Source organism: Lissotriton helveticus, chromosome 12 (genome assembly GCF_964261635.1).
Source record: "Lissotriton helveticus chromosome 12, aLisHel1.1, whole genome shotgun sequence".
NCBI lineage: Eukaryota > Metazoa > Chordata > Amphibia > Caudata > Salamandridae > Lissotriton > Lissotriton helveticus.
Window position 1 is genome coordinate 497,565,600 of NC_136073.1, and position 17,230 is coordinate 497,582,829.

Sequence of the window (17,230 nt, forward strand, 5' to 3'; positions counted from 1 at the left end):
TAAAAACCACATCTCCCTGCAGCCCCTGCGACCGGAAGTCGCAGACCAGGCTATCGTGCCAGGAGGCGTTTAAAAACTTGCACCATACCCGGCGGAGCGGGGGTCTTTTAGAATCCTGGTTGTGCCACGAGACCAGTACCTGCACCTCTTGGGGCCCGCTGCCGGGGCCACACACCTGCTCAGCGCTGCTGTTTCCGCTCTATCTCCGACGCAGCACTCTCCACATTGCTACTGCTGCCGCTGAGTGGGGGAGAGCAAGAGGGATAAAAACCACATCTCCCTGCAGCCCTTGCGACCGGAAGTCGCAGACCGGGCTATCGCGCCAGGAGGCGTTTAAAAACTCGCACCATACCCCGCGTCGCGGGCGGTGCTGGGCTAAGCCCGGGCAAAGGGCGGGCCGTCTGTCGCCGTCAGAGGCCGAAGGAGGCTGGGCTGGGCCATGGACCTTGGCTTTTTCTGCCCCATCACACCTCAAAACCTGTAAGACTCTTTATGCTCCATATTGTGTGTTATTTAGTGTGCCTCTGTAGACGTTGTGGCTTTAGCAGAGCCTGCTTAAGTAACAGTTGTGATGCCGTGATATATTGCTCCGCATTTATTATTCTGATTTACAAATGTCCAAACTCAGGTCGGCCAAAACCCCTCTTGTGACGAGCACAATGGACAACTACTTGGTTAAAGTAGTAAGTAAAATCAACAAAGAAAGGCGCCTTTCATTAAACCGGATAAGTCCTCCGGCCTCACCTACAAGTCAAGGCGACCTCCAAGTTACTCCCCCTCTAGAACGCAGTTGCATAGAAGACTCGCAAATAATTATTGAGCATGAAATATCTGCACCTTCGGTGCAGATTCAGGCGGAGTCGGATAATCCTCTGGACATTTCGCTACAACCCTCTCTGATAACTTTGCCGGCACCCTCCCCGGTACGAAGAGTAGTAAGGGCCTGTAGGAAGCAAGCTGCTAAGCGGGGGAAAAGGAAACCTAAAAAATGCTGGGTTCACACCCATTAGCACTGGGGGAGTAATTGACACCTCAACTCAGGCTGAGTTGACTAATATGAACTCTGATCAAATTGATCTGCTGGCTAGTATTATCGAATCCAAATTACAAATTATGATTAAACCTCTTGTGGCAAAATTAGATGAGGTAACAAAAGAAGTAACTAGACTGGGCGGCCTTTTGAATTCTCATCTAACTCTGACCAAAGCAAATAAGAGTGTAAAGGCCGGCAATAATGTAAACAAGGAAGCAGCTGCGCCTTGCAATGGGAGGGAACAGGCTGGCACATACTGCACGAACTGCACTAGTCATTCAATCACCCCCTCTACCAGCCATTATTCGCCAACCCTCTGTACAAGTTACTCAACCATCCCTTCCGACCCCTAGTAACCAACCTACTATAACAGGGAGGAACAACGAAGGGAGGAGCGCAGTAAAGAGAAGATGCTCAGTCAATCTCCCACCAGAATGTGCACCTTATATAGTCGTACTTAGAAATGTACCTGAGGGGGATTCCTATCTCACTGAGTCCCGGCCTGAAACCCACGACTCCCTGAAAAATAAATCATTATCATGGTTGAATAGGAATTGTGGGTTTCCTCTTGCCTTTTCAAACGATATAATATTGACCCGTAGAGTCAGTTGGATAGGAAACTCTAGGAAAAATAGTAGGGGGGATTGTATTATTGTTAACTTCAAGCATCCGCAGCACGTTGCTACAGTCCTGCTTAGAGCGGCTTCCCTATCAATTGCCGATAACATTGTATGTGCACGCCCTATTGGTTTCTTTTATAACCATCTGAATAAGACCACACACTTAAATACTGACCAGCCCAAGCCATTTCAATCTCTACCTAGGCGATGCTTTGTTACCCCTCCTCCTCAATTTGGAATCCAACCACCAAATAGTCAGGACCCATACTGTTATAGGCTGTCCAGGCAATATAACCAATGTAATCAACTTCTCCCACTGGCCAATCGATATGCCCCTCTAGCATCTCTGGAGGAAAATGATTGACAGTCAATTGAACCAAGGATTAATGTACAGTCCCTATACACTACATCTAGGATTATGACTTGGAACATTGCTGGCATTAAGGCTAAAGTAGGGAATGATATCTGGACTAATTCACTAAAAACCTATGACATTATAGCGTTTCAAGAAACCTGGGACCAGACAAACAGCTTTTCCCTGGATGGGTACAGACATTTTTGCATTCCAGCGATCTGTAGTGTGGCTGGTAGAGCCAAGGAGGATTACTAAGCCTATTTAAACTTGATTTAAATGGCATACTAACTCAGTGTAATTCAGGTTCCCAGAACTGCTTAATTGTTGAATTATCATATTCTGATACCCCTAAGATTTTATTTATTAATTTTTATAATTCATGTGCCAATGAGTGTACCGGGACTAATCTGGACTTATTGGAGAAATTCTTGTCAGTCTATAGTACAAATGTGAATACTTTTGAAATAATATTTTTAGGGGACTTTAACATCCATCCCTGTAACCTTCCGTGTGCCAGTAGTGAAGAAGAAGGCCCCCCATATTCTTCATCCAAGCATTTTGAACATTCTAAGAGGGGGGAAGCACTTGAAAACTTTCTGGCGAGATGGAATCTTTACGAGTCTGGCTTCGGGGAAGGTGGTTCTAGGTCCCCTACTTTTAAAGGAACAGACGTCTCTTTTATGTTATGTAAGGTTTTAAGGTACAAGACTGTGGTATCGGTCTTTAGTGACCACAATCCAGTGTTAATAGAGATAAAGTCTGCAGACCTATTAACCCTGAAATCTGTGACTTATAAGGGTGGTCTAAGCGTGGCTGTAAAAGATCAAGGACGTAGGCTAAAATGGTCAAACATAGTCCCTGAAACTTTTTTGCAGGAAGTTTTGGATAAGGTTGAGGACGATGTGGCCATATGCCTAGAGAAACAGGCCCAAAACACAGAGGTGGTCATTGCCTTCGATAACATCTGTAGACAAATTAATCTAACCTTACACACCGGCCCTAGACAGAGGACAAACGATGGCAAAAGATGGTTTGACAAAAGATGCTCTAGGGCACATGGAGTCTTACTTACGGCCCTGAAAGCGACCCCTAAGGACCAAGCTCAAATAGCCATCCTAAGATCTGCCTATAAGAAAGCAATTTTAGACAGGAAAAATGAGCTGAAAGACGAGGCCTGGTCACAATTACTTGCCCCTGAGACCTTAAGAAACAGTGGCCAGTTCAGGAAAATTGTAAATCAACCGTTATTCACGGGTGAGGAGAATACTCCCCTTGAGTCTAACATTCCCGACGTGGGCTGGATAACTAATTTTGGGAAAATATACTCTACCCCAGGTCCTGAAAATCGAATGGCTAACACCCTTGTTAGATCTGAAGGGCCCCAGGTGATTTTTGAGGCCGAAGAGATTGAAAGAGCTATAGAGCTGACCTTAAAAAACAAGGCTCCAGGTCCCGACGGGGTCCCCGCGGATGTTTTTAAATGTGCCCCAAAACTGTGGTCTAAGATCCTATGTAGGGTTTTTAACGCTTTAAACCAAAACAACATACCGGTCTCATGGAAAAAAACATTATTATCCCTATTTTAAGAAGGGAGAAAGGCAGGACCCCTCTTGTTATAGACCTATTTCTTTAATAGATTCCTCGGTCAAAATTTTGGGGCGAGTAATCTTGCACAAACTCATAGACTGGGTCAATGACAGAGGGCTCCTGTCCAACCTACAATATGGGTTTAGAACGAAAAGGAGCACATTAGACCAATGCCTTAACTTGCAACTGTTACTGGACAAATATACCAAGGCCAAAGAGGCGTCAATGTATTTGGGGTTCATGTTCCTCTCTTCGGCATTTGACCTTGTAAATCGGGCCAAGTTATGGCAAATTTTATTTAACATGGGTCTTGATCGGGCCTTAGTTGACCTTTTGACAGACTTACATTCTGGCCTTTTGGCCTCCGTCAGGGTTACTGCTGAGGGGCGCTGTACTAGCCATTTTAACTCGAAAAGAGGGGTCAGGCAAGGGTGCATCCCGGCACCCCTTCTTTTTATGGTATATATAAATGCCCTAGAACCTGCACTAAAGGAGGCTACCCTTGACATACCGCGTATAGGGGAACTGGGTATCCCAGTTCTCCTCTACGCGGATGACGCTGTCCTTCTTTCGCGGACAGGGGTTGGATTACAGCGGCTTCTGGATGTATTTGGGAACTTTATGGGATCCCTGGACCTTAAAATAAATGTAAAGAAGTCCCAAATCATGATCATGGGGAAGTGCTCTAGGAAAAAGCAGTCTAAAACTTTTTTTTGTTGCAAAGAAGAACTTAGTAGGGTGCCCACATTCCCTTACCTGGGGAATACATTTCATGAGAGAGGGAATTGGGGTCCGCAGCTTAAAAATAGAAACATCTCCTTTGCAAGAACTACCTCTGCACTCCAGGGCTTTACAAAAAAACTCAGGCAAGGACTATAGTAGCACTAATGAAGATCTCTAAAGCAAAATGCCTCGCAGTAGCCACATATGGTAGTTCAATATGGGGCTATAGCTCCCCTGATTGTTTACAGGTGACTGAAAATACATTTATGAGATCTGTCCTATCAGTGCCACAGTCCACGCCCTCATACACTATACACTCTGAACTGGGGGCAGGCTTTATCTCTGACATGATAAGAATGGCCCCTGTAACATGCTGGATGAAGACCTGGATGAACCAGGAAATCTCCCTGAACCATATTATCATGAAAGACTGTCTCCTACTAGAAAATTATAGTAAGATTGAGTGGCTGACTTACATTAAAAACAGCCTGTTTAAACTAGGGAGACCGGAGCTTTTCTCCTCACCAGAGTCAATAAAACCGAAGGACATTGCTCTAATTAAGGGAGCAATGGCAGATTTGCTGTCTCTGGAGAGAGAGGAACGCGAACTAAAACAAACCACTGTAAGGGCCAATCTCATTATTACCAGTCCACCTGGTCCTGAAATCTACCTTAATGTGGTGAACCGTTTTTTCCATAGGTTTCCCCTAACCCGCTTCCGTTTTAATCTGATCCACCTGAACTTAGGACTGTTCCCTTCTTGGAGTACCCCCGAAAAGGCATTGCCGTGTTCCTGTGACAAATTTAACACTCAGAACACATTGCACTTTCTAATGTTCAGTAGTCACTACACGGAATTAAGGATGAAATTCTTGGTCCTAATACTTAAGGAGGTGGGTTTTTTGCAGGTCAAGCCTGCCCTCTTGTACTTGCAATTATTACAGTCCCCTAGGACCATTTTTCACGTTGCAAGTTTTTTGGTGGGTGCTGTAAGGATTAGGAACAGGAAAAATTGTCTGACTGACTAATTGTACATACATGAATTTGGATGTAAATATGTATGATGTCTGTACTCTAAAAAGTGACAGGGAGGGCAATCTAATGGGCTAATGTTCTTATTCTATTTATTGTGTTTTTAATCTATGAAATTTTTACTTTATGAAAAATCCCTGGAAATTTTTAACTGGCTTATGATTCTGTTTTTATTATGTATAAAGACTGTATTTAATTGTATACCTTGTATAGTACCATTGTCTTTTTATGATATTGATTTATAGAAATAAAGTATTCTGACTGACTGAGGTATTGAAAGAAGAAAGAGATGTATAGAAAGAAGCAGGAGAGGTGCAGAAAGAAGAGAGGTGCAGAAAGAAGAAGAAAGGTGCAGACAGAGGGAGAAAGGTGAACAATGTGGAAAAAAGATGCAGAAAGAAGAAAGAAGGCACAGAAAGGAGCAAGAGAAGTACAGAAAGAAGCAAGAGAAGTACAGAAAGAAGCAAGAGAGGTGCAGAAAGAAAAAAGAGAGGTGTACAAAGAAGAGAGTGAGATGCATAAAGAGGCAAGAGATGTGCAGAAAGAGGCAACAGCAGTGGAGAAAGAGGAAAAGGGTACAGACAAAAGCTAAAGAGGTACAGAAAATGACAGGAGAGGTGCAGAAAGAGGCAAGAGAGGTACAGAAATAAGCAAGTGAGCAGCATAAAGAATAAAGTGATGTGCAGAAAGAAGCAAGAGAGGTATAGAAAGAAGCAAGAGATGTGCAGATAGAAACAAGTGAGATACAGAAAGAAGCAAGAGAGGTGCAGAAAGAGGCAAGAGAAGTGCAGATAGAGGCAAGAGAAGTACAGATAGAGGCATGAGAGGTGCAGAAAAAAACAAGAGAGATGCTGTAAGAGGAAGAAATGTACAGAAAGGGCAAGAGAGATACAGAAAGAAGCAATAAAGTGCAGACAGCATCAAGAGAGGTACAAAAAGAAGTAAGAGAGGTACAGAAAGAGGACAAAATGCACAGAAAGATGTAAGAGATGTATAGAAAGAGGTAGGAGAAGTACAGAAAGAGGCAAAAGAGGTACCGAAAGAGGCAAAAGAGGTACAGAAAGAGGCAAGAGGAGTACAGAAATAAGCAAGAGAAGTACAGAAAGGTACAAGAGAGGTGCAGAAACAAGAAAGGTGCAAACATAAGAAGAAAGGTTCAGAAAAAAGTAGGAGAGGTGCAGAAAGAAGTAAGAGAGGTGTAGAAAGAGGCAAGAGAAGTACAGAAAGAGGAAGAAAGATGTAGAAGGAGCCGTAGAGGTACAGAAAGAAACAAGGGAGGTACATAAAGAGGAAAGAGAGGTGCAGAAAGAGGTACTAGAAAAACAGAAATAGGCAACAGTATTGCAGAAAGAAGCAAGAAAGGTGCAGAAAGAGGAAGAAAGGTATAAAAGAGGAAGGAATGCACAGAAAGAAGCAAGAGAAGTGCAGAAAGAAGCAAAATAGGGAAGAGAAGTGCAGAGACAAGCAAGAGAGGTTGACAAAGAAGCAAGAGATATGCAGAAAGAGGATGAGATGTGCAGAAAGAGGCAAGAGAAGTGCAGAAAGAGGAAGACAGGTACAGAAGGAAGCAAGAAAGGTAAAGAAAGATGCAAGAGAGGTACAGATAGAAGCAGGAGAAGCACAGAAAGAAGCAAGAGAAGTGCAGAAAGAAGAAGAAAGGCACAGAAAAAGGTAAGAGGGGTACAGAAAGAGAGAAGAGAGGTGCAGAAACAAGCAACAAGGTGCAGAAAGTAGCAAGAGAAGTACAGAAAGAGGCAAGAGAGGTGCAGAAAGAAGAAGGGTACAGAAAGAGGAAAAAATATAGCTATAGAAAGAAGCAAGAGAAGTACAGAAAGAAGCAAAAGAGGTGCTAAAAAAGCAAAAGAAATGCAGAAAGAAGTAAGAGAGGTACAGAAAGAAGCAAAATAAGTGATGAAAGAGGCAGTAGAGGTACAGAAAGAAGCAAGAGAAGTGATGAAATAAGCTCTAGAGGTACAGAAAGAGGCAATAGAAGTGTAGAAAAAAGCAAGAGAGCTGCAGAAACAGGAAAAAAGGTGCAGAAAGAGGAAGAATAGTGCAAAAAGAAGAATAAAGGTACAGAAAGAAGCAAAAAAGTACATAAAGAAGCAAGAGAAGTGTGGTTCCGTGGATTCTCGACTCATGCCATAAACATGTTCATGGCATGACGAATTTAGTATCAGCAGACCGAAAATGGTGAGTATACTATATATGAGTATTTTCGGCGTATTCGAGTGACAAGATCACCCTGAAATCAGAGATTCCGTTCTGAACCCTCGGGTTCCATTTTGTGCACGGCAGCCATTTTGTGGTTGCCCTCACATAGGCCGATGACTAAGGCCAAAAGGAGTCTTAGGGACACGTACACCTTTGCTGACTTTTGTGTAACCTGGGCAAGCTGACTCCACTGCCCAAAGCCAAACCTGTTGGACCAGTTCCTTTCCCAGTGGCCGATCGAGATTAGGGATCAAGCCACAACATTTCATAAACCCTGTATTGCACACAACTATGTCTAATCTTACTCACACCTGTCTCTGTTCTTTTCTTTATGGCCTGCTTTACGATGAGGAGGTGCCCGTTTTTATTAGGGGTCCGTCCGATATCTGATGGAAAGTGTTGGGCCTTGCCGGGTAATTGATTGTGGGCTGGACAAACTGAAATATGGGCTTGTCATCATGACTCTGCTTTTTCTTTGTCGTGAAAATATGTGAATGGTAAACTGTAAAATAAGGAATGTTTGCCTGAAGCATAATATTTTGTATAAAAAGGGTTGACTGGCTTTGTAAGATTGAGTAGTCTCCTGAGAACATACACCGTGTTGTACTTCTAGGATAACTGTTACTGGTTGCAGCCAATAAACCTGATCTTTGAATTCACCAAGAAGACTCCGTGTTTCTGTAGTCTGAGACAGGAGAACTCGAAGTCTTTGGGTGTGTCCCCTGGCACCGCTGGGTTCTTAAAAACCCGGTACTTCATTTGGCGCCCACAGTGGGGCGATTTCAGCGGTACCGGTCCAAGCCTGGGGTTCGTGAGGAGCTTCGTGTGAAAATTCTGGAGGAAGGCCAACCACTTCATCGACCCCTGTATGTCGTCGTGGTCCGAAAGTCTTTGCTGCGAGGTTCCCGGCTTTCCGACGGCTACGAAGGACTGCTGCCCTGACTATCGCCCTGTCTTGGACCCTTTGATGATTTGTAGAGCGAGACGATAGACGAGTCTTCTGGTGACGTCATCGATACCTCAGTTAAGTATGAGTGGAGCGTCTCCCAGTCCTTAGTTTGGTTCTTAGTTTTTGGGTATCCCCTTGGGATCTTTGATTTGGAACTTGCAAGTACCAAAGACGAGGGATTCGTGTATTCACGAGACTATCGTATTCAATAATCCTTTGAAGTTTGAAGCTAGACTAGTGAGCGAAGATGCCTGGTCTTAGCAGACTTGGAAATTTGTTTTGTCTTGGTTGTAATAGGGATTACCGATTGGAGGACTCGTGTCCGGTTCCTCCGATTAGAACTCCAACCTATGAACTGTATGTGAAGCATGGCGTGGGCCCCATCGCATATAACGAAGTATGGATTCGTTACACAAAAAAGGACGGTGTCCTACAATGGCCCCGATATGGCAGTTTTGACACAGAGATTTTAGATAATCTAGAGGTTAGACTCTTTAAGTAGAAAGCCCGGCCGGCGATCTTTGACTCTTTCCACCTATGGCGAAAGGAAGCCAAACAGAAAGAAATTAAATTAGCAAAGAGAAATAAAAGAGAAAAGGGTATCTCGATAATGCAAGCTGCTATGCAGTATAAAGATGATAAAGAAGAACAAGCGAGTGAGCAGTTGCACAGGCAACGTAAAATGGCGATTGACAAATGTTATCCAGTTTTGCCGCCTCTTCAGCAAGATGCAGCAAAAGAACTTGAAAAAGATTCTTTAATGTCTCATCTATTGAGTTCACCACCCCCTTATGCACAGAGTGCTACAGCACCTCCACAACCTTTAGTTGTACAACCTCCGATTGTTTTGCCTCAGGTTCTCCCACAGCCACCAGCTCCTCTTCAGTTGGCTCCTACTGCTATGGCGCAGCCTCCTCAAGGGCCGCCGACTTTGCTACCTACTCCGCTAAAACTTCCTACAACTTTGCCTACTGTATCAACTACTTCTTCCGATATTCCTCCTGATACTGCCTCTGCGTCTGCCTTGTCTCATCCTGTTTTTCCTCCTGTTCTTTCGTCGACTTCTCCTTCCGTCCGACAGAGAATGACGGACACTGTTACTAGTCTTTTGTCTCCTTTCTTTGGGACCTGAACTACGACCCCCGTGTCAGAACGTAAACAGTTGCGTAGCCAACTGCCTGATTCTAGAGAGAAGGGAGTATTGGATCATTTGGCGCACAAATGGGTTACCGACCCTGCAAGATATGAGTTCGAGTCTGTAATGGATGTCTTCCGTCAATGGGAAACACCGAAGCAGAGATATGTTTTTGATAAAATGTGTGTTTTTCTTTGTGGAGAATTGGAGGACAATGATTTGGAATCCAATCCGCCTGAGTTGTGCCGTGTACGGTTCGAGTTTGCAAAGGGCACGATTGTGGGTTCTGATGTTGAAAGAGCAGTTGCGACATTGTTGTCATTTAGGAGTAAGGCTATCTCTCGGTCGTTGTTTGAACCTGATCCCTCTGTTAGGAGAAAAGTGCGATAATACCCAATGAGAGAGGTTCCTCCGGTATGGAAGGATGCCGTTGCAGATGACATCGCTAATCAAGTTGATGCTGTGCCAGCACATTTTCAGTGTGTTTGGGTACATGTTCCATGGAAACGTGCTGAAGTTTTGTCTCTTAAGCAAACCTTACCTGAACCCCGTAAAAATCCTGCAGGGTATTGTAAGGAATTATCACAGACCGCAGACTCATGTGTTATGAATCTAGCTGATATAGACTTGTTGTTTGGAAATGTGGTTCCACAGCCTTTATGGGGATTGATTCGTCACACGGATCATGCACAGGAGTTAGGTGATACCTGCGTTAATATTGCTGCTGCAGATGGCCGACAAGTTGGTGGTGCTAAACCTTAGCCTTTAGTTGCAGAACTCCCTGATAAGATCGTTACTTACATGAAGACTTTAATGCCCGCGATGCGTGTGAATTGGGATAAACTGTCTGCGTGTAAGCAGAAGAAAGATGAAACGGTGTCCGATTTCTTTACTAGGTTTGAAGAGACGTTTATCGACCACAGTGGTCAAGACATGAGTACGGGAGGTGGTCAACGGTTGTTCGTTGACAAGTTTGTGCACAATTTACTTCCCGAGTTGTGTAAGAAATTGAAAGATTCAGAGAGTTCTTGGGCCGTTTCCTCTTCAGCACAGACATTGGCTACTGCACAGTACTACGAAAATAGAGATAAGGATGAGAAGGATAGGGCAGACAAGAAAACTAAAGAATTGAAGACAAAGGTTCTTTTACAGCAGGCGTATCCGCCTTGTGGTAGCCAGCGTGACTATCAGCAACCTCAGCAGTTTCAGAGAAACTCGCAAAGGATTGAGTTTTCTCAACCATATTTTCCTGTAGGCCCTAATCAATGTGCATATTGCAAAGAGGAAGGTCATTTCAAAAGTAACTGCCCTGTTCTGTTGCAGCGTATGAATGGTGTTTCTAGCGCAAAAGGTCGAGGTGTTCCACAAGCACCTTGAGGTAGGGGACGTGGAGGGTTCCCCCAGAACACACGTTCCTTTCCTCCACAAAATTCAATGAATAGTTTTGATCAGCAGAATAACGCGTCTGGTAGGACAACTCAGTACTATGCTGATGACTACTATGCAGAAATTGATAACATGGAAAGTGATGATTGCTAGGACAGCCATAGACAAAGAGAGGGAGTTGTTTCAGTTCCAGTAGATCAGAGAGGACCTTATGTTGAGGTGATTACATCAGGTGTGTCAGAACCTTTTCTGTTGGATACTGGTGCTACAAAGAGTTCTATTATGCACTCTAAACTCCCTGGCGCACCTTTGTCTGGCGAAATGAACGTTTCAGTAGGGTTTTCTGGCGCCCCGGTCAGGAACCCGATTTCTAGTGCTATGTCTCTTTCTGTTGGACCTTGTGAATTCGAAGCACCCTTTATTCTGACGACAGGTTGTGGTGAGAACTTGTTGGGATTGGATCTGTTGAAAAGATTGTATGCAACATTGTATTGTTCTCCTTCGGGAGTACAACTTACACTGGGTAAGAAGGTGGTCTCCTCGATGTATTTGTCAAAGGATAAACTTCCGGCAGAATTGTCGTCCCTCCCCTCTGTGGGCTACTGGTCCTAATGATGTGGGTCTTTTGGAAATACCGCCATATGTTGTGACATTGAAAGCCAATGTTAAAATGCCACGCATTCCCCAATACAAGATCTCTAGCGAAGGTGAAAAGGCATTGCTAGCGATCATTTATGATCTGATTGAAAAAGATGTAGTTGAAGAAACAAGAGGCAACGTTTGCAATAGCCCTGTTTTGCCTGTTTTGAAACATACTGACCCTTCTCAGCCACCTGTTTACAGGTTTGTGATTGATCTTAGAGAAGTGAATAAGATAGTTGTGCCACAGTTTCCAGTTGTTCCTGATATCACTACCCTATTGACTATGATTCCAGCTTCCGCGACTTGGTTCTCGGTGATTGACTTGAAGAATGCTTTCTTCAGCATCCCGATTGCCGAGGAGAGCAGGGACATTTTGGCTTCTGTTTAGGAGGTCGAAGCTTCCGCTTCAAACGCGCTCCCCAAGGCTATTGTGAGAGCCCATCAATATATAGTCAGGCTTTGAAAACACGGCTTGATACGATTGTTTTACCTGATGGCGCTTCCCTTATCCAGTACGTTGACGATTTGTTGGTAGCTGCAGATACCGCAGACATTTGGAAAGAAGCCACGTTGTCGTTGTTGCGTCATTTGTCTGATTTGCATCACAAAGTGTCTCTTTCAAAATTGCAGTATTGTCGACAAGAAGTGACCTACTTAGGTCATCTCTTATCGAAGGAGGGAAGAAGATTGACCCCAGAAAGAATTCAGGCAATTGCAAAATTGTGTGTGCGAACTACACAGAGAGAGGTACGCGCTTTCTTGGGTATCACGTCATATTGCAGACAATGGACACCGAATTTTTCCCTGCTGGCCAAACCTTTGGTGGCATTGACTTGTAAAGATACACCAAACCCCCTCCCGTGGTCTGAAGATTGTCAGACGAGTTTTTCTGAATTGCGCGATGCATTGTGTTCGGCTCCTGTGTTGGGTACCCCCGACTACAGTAAGCCTTTTACACTGTATGTCCATGAGAAAGAAGGATGTGCATTGTCAGTGTTGACACAGTCTTTTGGGGACAAGCAGCGTCCATGTGCATATTTTTCGTCGACTTTGGATCCGGTAGCTAGGGCGTTGCCGAGTTGTTTGAGAGCCACGGCGGCAGCAGCTGCTTCTATTCGGCAGTCTGCCGGTTTGGTGATGAATAATACGTTGATTGTGATGGTTCCACATGTAGTGGAAACTTTGTTAAACAGGACCAAGACGCAGCACTTAACTAGTGCTCGATTGTCAGGTTATGAGCTGACACTTTTAGCGAGCCATGTGCACATAAAGAGATGCAACACGTTGAATCCAGCTACGTTGTTGCCGATTGTAGCAGAGACAGATGTCTCTGAACAACATGATTGCTTTCTTAGGACAGAAGAGGAAACGAAAGGGAGAATAGATCTTAAGGACACTCCTCTTGTGAAGTGTGATGGTACCTTATGGGTGGATGGTTCATGCTTCAAGCTTCCGAATGGTGATACGACTACAGCATATGCAGTTACGACTTTGCATACGATTGTTGAAGCTGCACGTATCCCACATAATTCAGCTCAAGCAGCCGAGTCGATAGTGACTATATATACCAACAGCCAGTATGAGTTTGGTGTGGCTCATAGTTTTGGACGATTGTGGAAAGAGCGTGGGTTTTTGACCTCGCATGGAGCGAAAATACAGCATGGTCAGTTGGTGAATGAGCTCCTTGAGTCACTTACCTTGCCGTTGCAAGTCGCGATCGTGAAATGCAGTGCACATAAAAAGGTTACTGACGACGTTGGTCGCGGGAATGCGTTTGCTGATGAAGTCGCAAAAGAAACAGCAAGGGATGTGATGAGTCGAATGTATGTTGCAGGCCCTGCAAGATGGGTTGGTGACGTCGGAATGTGTGAAAATACGATAGAGAGTGTAAAGTCTATTCAAGCTAAAGCTACAGAGAAAGAACTGAGTGTGTGGAGAGAGAGCACGGGTAAATTAGATGCAAATGGTTGTTGGGTTGAATTGTCAGAGCATCAGCGATGGTTGTTACCCGATGCGTACGTGCTTGCAGTGGTTACAATGGCGCATGGAATGGCTCATATCAGTGTGAAAGGGATCTGTAAGTTGTTGGCTCCAGTATGGCAAAATGCTGGAATTCCTAAGTGTGCAGAGAATGTGGTCAAGAATTGCATGGTGTGTCTGAAATACAACCCTGGTAGGGGAACCCCAACTCCAGCTGGTCATTTTGCGCCTCCAACGTATCCGTTCGAGGTTTTGCAGCTAGATTTCATCCACATGGAGAGGTGCAACAATTTGAAATACGTGCTCGTAGTTGTTTCTGCCTTTTCAAGATGGGTAGAAGCATATCCCCTGAAAGACAACACTGCCTAATCCACAGCTAAAGCCCTTATCAAAGAATTCTTCCCTAGATTTGGTTTGCCGAGAATGGTCTGGAGTGATAATGGGAGTGAATTTGTGGGTCGAGTGATGAAGAGAGTAAGTGAAGGGCTAGGTATACGCCAAAAATTCCACGCTGCAAATCACCCCCAATCAGCTGGACTAGTAGAGTGCTATAATGGCACTCTAAAACTTAAACTGGCCAAGATACAAGCGAGCTCTGGTCTTAAATGGCCTGATGCTTTGCCCCTAGCACTCCTATCGACAAGAATGACTGTGCATTCACGAGTGGGACTTAGTCCCTATGAAATTGTGTTCGGTCGCCCGGCTAACATATGGGGAGTGCCGAGGCCGACAAAATTCAGCAAGATTGAACACCCTGTACTGATTGATTACTTGTATGATTTGACGGCTAAATTGCGTGTTTTACACCAACAGGTTCACGATACTCTGCCTCAGACATCTGAAGACCCAGGTCACATCATCGATCCTGGATCATGGGTTTTAGTCAAAAACTTCCAGCGGACAAAGAATGATCAGTCCCGTTGGACCGGCCCCTACCTAGTCCTCTTGTCAACGAGATCCGCAGTACGAGTCCAAGGAAAGAAGAACTGGATCCACGGCGTACACTGCAAGAGGGTCCCTTTGCCTCTGCCGTACGACCGGTGGGTCCAGGAGGGCTTTGCAGATTCTGAGACTGAGACTGTGCCTCGTTTTCTGCCTTTCGGCGATGCACGAGTAAAAGGGACAAATTCTGAGCGTGAAAGCGACGATCTTCTGCAAGAAGCCGTGCCATCGTCAATTCGATTGGACACTACAGAGCCTGAACTTTTGTTCCAAGACCAGACATTATCTGGAAAAAGCTGTTATAATCTGAGGCCGAAAACTATGGACAAATAAAAACGAATTAATTTCTTTCCCATGCTATTTTTGAAAGTGCAGCTCTCCAATCCGAGGAATTTTTAAATTTTTGTTTTTCGAACCACCATCCGGGTTCAGCTGTAGGGTCGCGGGCGACAAGTCTTTGGAGTGCAAGCCGAAGACACAAGGTCGACGGTTCTGGTTGGTTCTTGGGCGTTTGCGCTTGGACTGACAGGCGCATTTCTTAGCACGGAACACCCTACCTCCGCGAGCAGCAAGGTTAGAGGATGGATTTTCTCGAGATGGAGAGACCTGCCCAAGAGATGAACTTTAAAACCAAAATGTGTATGATAATGGCTAGAAAACGTTTTCTGCTATTATGCATTTTCATGTTGTTTAGTGTAATGGTGTTTTTGATAGGATATGTTTTATTTTTATTTCGAGTAACATTTGCACCCACTACACAGCCCATACCTCCTTCTACTGTTTCCTCACATTCTTTTCACCCTCTACCTGAACATGAGTCCATTAGAAGATTAGAGTTTGTCAATAACTCCTTCGTTCAGCTTTTGCACCAACACCAACTAGTAGTAAACACGACTAACTGTTGGGTGTGTGGTCTTATGCCTCATACCACTGATAAAGGTATCCTTTATCTGGTCCTGCCATTCAGCTACAATGGTTCTGTGTGGGCAATAGTGCTCTAGTTAAGGGTATAGTAGACAAGATTAGAGGAACTACTTCCTATGAGACTATCCCGAGAGATGAGACACTGGCGTATATTGGATGGAAAATAACCGGATATGGAGTCATTCTGAGTGAGAACCAGCGAGCGAAAAGATCCTCCCCAATCTGGGTTGTACACCATCAGGGTCACTACTGTCTGCAGGGTAATGGCAAGAATCCGAGAGTTCAGCTAGGGAAGAGTATCTGTAATGAGACATATGTCTTTGCGTCCCAGACTTCCCCTTCATTCTTAGCAGCTAAGGGCACCTATTTCATCTGCTACGATAAAGCATACACGTGGTTGCCCCCTGATTTTTCGGGCACATGTTTTGTTTCGTTCCTGTTGCCTCCCACCTACACCGCTGCGGCAGATTACCACAAGACAAGGTTAGTTAGAGGTGTCTTCAGTAAGGAAGATACTGCAGGACAAGAATTTGGAGATTTCTTGAAGGGTTTTCTGCCGTTTTGGGGGCCTATGGTGGAACAGCGGGAACATTCGGCAATTGACAAGAGTGGTGGAGTCCACCGTGGTTGAAACTGCCGGTGCCCTTAGTAACTTGACTGCTCAGCTCCAGTCGGATCATATGACTCTTCAGAACAGAGTTGCGTTAGACGTCATACTTGCAGACCGGGGTGGGGTATGTAAAGTGATCCAATCAAGTTGCTGTGTTTTCATTCCAGACAATGCTCCGACAGTGTACCAGGCCATTTCCAAACTGCATAAGATCTCCGAATCTATACACGTGGATAAGGGAGATTGGTCACTGATGGGATGGTTTTTGGAGCTGTTATCCGCCGGGGGATGGAAGATTCTAATGGTCAGTGGGATGATCTTAGCCATTCTTTTCCTGCTCTGTCTGTGCGTACAGTGTGCTCCTACTATATGTGGCCTCTGTGCTACATCGTGTGTAAGGAAACCTGTACCGAGGGACGAGCTAAGTAATAGGATGATGCTACAGCAACATCGCAGTGAATTTATGAATAGAGACCTGGACTCAGATTAGCATGAGTGTAGGTTATTGCCTATGTAAGGGCAAAAGGAGGGTCTGTGGTTCCGTGGATTCTGGACTCATGCCATAAACATGTTCATGGCATGATGAATTTGGTATCAGCAGACCGAAAATGGCGAGTATACTATATATGAGTATTTTCGGCGTATTCGAGTGACAAGATCACCCTGAAATCAGAGATTCCGTTCTGAACCCTCGGATTCCATTTTGTGCACGGCATCCATTTTGTGGTTGCCCTCACATAGGCCGATGACTAAGGCCAAAACGAGTCTTAGGGACACGTACACCTTTGCTGACTTTTGTGTGACCTGGGCAAGCTGACTCCACTGCCCGAAGCCAAACCTGTTGGACCAGCTCCTTTCCCAGTGGCGGATCGAGATTAGGGATCAAGCCACAACGTGTCATAAACCCTGTATTGCACACAACTATGTCTAATCTTACTCACACCTGTCTCTGTTCCTTTCTTTATGGCCTGCTTTACGATGAGGAGGTGCCCGTTTTTATTAGGGGTCCGTACGATGTCTGATGGAAAGTGTTGGGCCTTGCCGGGTAATTGATTGTGGGCTGGACAAACTGAAATATGGGCTTGTCATCATGACTCT